The sequence below is a fragment of the Rhinolophus ferrumequinum genome, chromosome 3 (assembly GCF_004115265.2).
Source record: "Rhinolophus ferrumequinum isolate MPI-CBG mRhiFer1 chromosome 3, mRhiFer1_v1.p, whole genome shotgun sequence".
Taxonomy (NCBI): Eukaryota; Metazoa; Chordata; class Mammalia; order Chiroptera; family Rhinolophidae; genus Rhinolophus; species Rhinolophus ferrumequinum.
The window spans coordinates 38917163-38922031 of NC_046286.1; the positions used below are offsets into that span (position 1 = coordinate 38917163).

Sequence of the window (4869 nt, forward strand, 5' to 3'; positions counted from 1 at the left end):
CAGATATAACGACGTTTCCAACCCTGCGGCCATGGAGAGTGATTATGTACGCATGAATGCTAGAGCTGCCCTATAATACTGCTTGGTGTAGACTGGAATTCTATATGGGGTGGGTAAGGATTGAACTCCATCCAAAGTGCTTTGGTTGCAAAAATAGAAAAAGGTTTTGTTAGAGGATGGTAGCACTGCAGAAGTATTGGAAAGAACGTTGGCTATCATCTAGTCCTACGTCTTTATTTTTTGTGTGTCTGAGATTAAAATGTCATGATCAAAAATATACAGTTAATGACAGAGGTGTTGAAACCAGAACCAGACAGGAAACGGTAAGATCCATAGCCTAGCACTTTGTTAATGGAGCCATATGTCATTTACTTTTTTCTCTTAAATGAAATGGGATTAAAAAAAAGAAAAAAAAGAAAAACTACCACTGTTCTTACTCCTCCCATTTAGACAGTTTTGGGGGTGTAAAGAGTAGCTGTCTTGAAAGTTTGGTATTAGATATTCTTGCTTTCCTACCAGATACACCTCAAATTTAGAAAACTGGTTAATGAAACAGGCCATTGTCATAGTCCTTTTTGGAAGCAACTTGTAGTAAGGTATGGGGTGACTTTTAAAAATTTTTATACTGGGACATTTAGCTTTGTTATAGTAATACACTACTAAAGAATTCCCTGTTTATGAGAAAGGTCACCACATGAAAATAGATATTCTTACCATTTTATTTTGTGCTCTTGGTGTAATATTACTGGAATTTTAGAAGGATTATATTTTAATGAAAGAAATGAGAAGTAACTTTTAAATGAGGGTGGATAGACATTATAAGTAAACTACACAAGTTAGACGTCCAGTGAAATGTTCACCTTAAAAAACCAATAATTAATGAAACATGATTAAAAAGAAAGCATTCTTTATTCATATTATGTACCTTGGCACTAAGGTTAAAAGAATAAGTCATAATATTTTTCCTAAAGGAGCTCACAGCCTGGGGTGGGGTGGGAGAACAACACCAAAAATGTTAAGTATAAATGCTACAAGAAAATTAAGTTCAAAGGCGTGTGCAACATTAAGGGGAGAGTAATTAACTTTGTTTTGGAAATTGGAAAAGGCTTCAAGGAGGGTATGATGTTTGAAACAAGTGCAAGTTCAATTAAAAAATGCCAAGCAGATGATTTTTAAAAGTATAAAGACAGCAGCATGGCATTTTTTTCTTTTTTGAACACTAAAAAATATCTTTTTTTAAGCATGTTTAAAATAATCATTTCTATGAAATAAACATTCTACATCTCATTTTGCCAACTGCAAAATAATGCCTTCTTTTTATTTTTATTTACTGTTTTGTCAATTTCTCTTGATGATTTTCCTACATCATTTATTTGGACAGATGTTTCTGGAAAATGTCTGCATTTTTCTCTAGAAGAGTCACTTTATGTTCTTTTTCTATGATTCAGATCATTGCCATTTTTCCCCTTTCCCATTTATTTCATTCTTTTTTTCATAATATTTTAGTACTCAGGTATCAAGAACTCAGAATAATAATATATACTGATATCTTTATCTTTTATCTTCCTATACATACACCTTTATTTACAAAGATAAAGTTGCTGACTATAAATACTATTATTTTCATGCACAAGAGGGGAAAATCTGGGGTTAAGGTGTTTTCCAAGGGTACAGGGGCACTTTGTGATACACGCAGAAACGCAATCCTAAACTCCTAGGTCAGTGGTCATTAGATCAATTGCTGAACGTTTAAAATGCTGCCCAAGATTTGTTGCGGCACTCTCACTGACAGGTTCAGAGAAAGGTTCATGATTTGAGATCCTGAGAAGGAAGGAGTTAAAGGGAAGAAAATTGTAGAGGATTAGATTGATCTCAAGGGACTTGGAAACTAGGCAGAGGATCTGAACATGAAAGGAAAGATTTGATTCTGTGCTGAATTACAAGTTTTAAGGAAATTAGAGTGTAATTTTTTTCAGCTATAGATAAGGATCCACAGACTAAATTAGTGAAGTTATTATAACTATTATCTTTTAAAATCATCACTAAAAAGCATTTCTAAAATTGTGTCAACTATGAACAATCACCTTGAGGTACATGAACAAAATGAAAAACCTGGGGGAAAAAAACCGCAATAGCAAACAGTGCACATTAAACATCAGATGCAGGGGGGAAATCTAAAAGACATGTCATTGAATTATGCCTTTTCTTCAGCCTCAGGAAGAAGGGAAGGGGCAAATCACTGCTTTATTTACATGCCTTACAAAAGCATCTCAATGTACCAGCCAACCTTCTGCTTTTTGAGACAGTTGGTAGAGTGCCTTGGATTCTCTCACCTTACTGTTGAGAAAAGTGCCACATTTCACCAGACCCCAAAGGGCAACATTTTGGTTTCTCCCTGGAGCCCATTTGTTAGACTTGCCCCTGACTCAGTCACTAATAATGCCCTCAACCTCGGTTAAATAAACTTGGTATGTTGGCTGAGTCCGTGTGATTGCTGTCCACTGGTTAGACTTTCCAGGAACAATCTGCCCTGCCAAACAAACAAACAAACAAAACAACCCCAAAACAACAGATAGATTTTTTCCTCTGTTGCCATGTAAATATCCCATTTATCTGATTTCCGAGTGAATACCTATTTCCCATAGGGATATGCTCATATAATGTTAAAGTGGGCTTCTGGTGAAAAAAAAAATGGTGAATTGATCACATACACTCACCTCTGTGTTGTTACAGAACCTCTCACAAACATACACCCTTCAGGACAAAGAGAACAAGAAAGGAGAATCTGGACCATAGTTGGATAGCAGTAACTGATTTAGCAGATACAAGAAAGCTGAATAATAAATCATCATTGGGAAAACATGGAAGCACACTAATTTGCATTTCAGAATCTGCAATGGTTCAGTGATTCATGACCCTAGCAATTCTGGATGTGGGATCCAGTTGGGGTTAAAAAGAAAGGATTCGGAGTGTGAAAGGATCAGAGAAGAATCTCTTTTTCGTTCTTCGGAAGAAGGTGGAAAAAAGAAACTTCTTTAAAAATGCCGTGTTTCCCCGAAAATAAGACCTAGCCGGACAATCAGCTCTAATGCATCTTTTGGAGCAAAAATTAAGAACCTATATTATATTATATTATATTATATTGTATTGTATTATATTATATTATATTATATTATATTATATTATATTATATTATATTATATTATGACCCAGTCTTATATTATAGTAAAATAAGACTGGGTCTTATATTAATTTTTGCTCCAAAAGACGCATTAGAGCTGATTGTCCGGCTAGGTCTTATTTTCGGGGAAACAGGGTAGCAATTGTATCAGAATTCCTCAAGCAGGCCTGGTTTATTGAAAATGAAGAGCAGGAATACATTAAAACTGAAAGAATCCAAAGGTGGTCCCGGGTCAGCAATGAGCCCCTATCTTAGCTTCAGTCCATCCTGGGATATTGCTGCTTTGCATAAAGCAATAATAGTCAAAAGTGTGGATGGAGCAACCATCACTGATAGAGAGAAACAGTGCACAGCATCAACAGATCAAAGCAGCATATCTCCAGGAAAAAGGCAAGCCCCTGGATGAAGCTCTGAAGAAAGCCCTTACAGGTCACCTCGAGGAACTGGCTTTGGCTCTATTAAAAACTCCAGCTCAGTTGGATGCTGATGAACTTTGTACTGCTATGAAGGGCCCTGGAACTGATGAAGACACTCTGAATGAAATTTTGGCATCAAGAACTAACAGAGAAATTAACAGAGTCTATAGAGAAAAATTGAAGAGAGATCTGGCTAAAGACATCACCTCAGACACATCTAGAGATTACCAGAAGGCTTTGCTTTCTCTTGTTAAGGGTGACCCATCTGAGGATTGTGGCACAGATGAGGACTTGGCTGAGTCAGATGCCAGGGCAAAGGAGAAAAGCGACAGATGTGAGTGTGTTCAATACCATTCTTACCATCAGAAGCTATCCCCATCTTCGCAGAGTGTTTCAGAAGTACTTCAAGTCCAGTCAGCACAACATAACAAAATTCTGGAGCTGGAGATGACAGGTGATGTCAAGACATGCTTCACAAGGATTGTGAAGTGTGCCACAAACAAACCAATGTTCTTTGCTGAGAAGCTTCATCAGGCCGTGAAGAGTGTTGGAATGTGTCATAAGACATTGGTTAGAATTATGGTTTTCTGTTCTGAAATCGACATGAATGATATCAAAGCATGCCATCAGAAGTTGTATGGTATCTCTCCCTGCCAAGCCATCCTGGATGAAACTAAAGATTATGAAAAAAAATCCTAGTGGCTCTCTGTAATAGTAAAGTAAAGGAGGATAGTAAACATTCCTTTGATCTCAAGATTTTTGTTCAAGAGATTTTTTAATTGTATCTTTTCATTTCATATTATAGACTTAAATAGTTTTTTCAGGATTAGTTGGGCTAACTGCTTTCTGAAAACTAAAGCCTATATTATCATTTTTACATTACAACTCTGTATAACAAAGATACGTTTTTTTAAAAAACGTATTTACCCCAACTATAAAACCCCATAAACAGGTTGTTCCAGAAACATTACCTGAAAAATATGTTTATGTAAAAGAAAAGAAAATAATGTTACAGGGAAAAAGAAAGAGGATTGGTTGATAGTCTATTTAAGAAGTTTTCATTTACCTCCACTCCCTTCTGAAACCCCACTTAAATGACAGCTTAAGTTTCTGTTTGATTTGTTTTATTTTAAGAAATAAACCCCAAATGACCAAAAACAAACGAACATTTTTTTCAACATACTTTCTGTTAGCATCTTTTCGTGGGCATTTTAACATTTTTAAACTATTATAAATAGTATATTCTTAAATTTTTATTTTCTATTTTTTGCT

The 4869-nt window shown here is 35.7% G+C and overlaps 1 pseudogene; it reads left to right on the forward strand.

Moving 5' to 3' along the window:
* Positions 1-285: 285 nt before the first annotated feature.
* On the forward strand, positions 286-4376 carry LOC117020655 (annexin A1-like; annotated as a pseudogene).
* Positions 4377-4869: the final 493 nt, after the last annotated feature.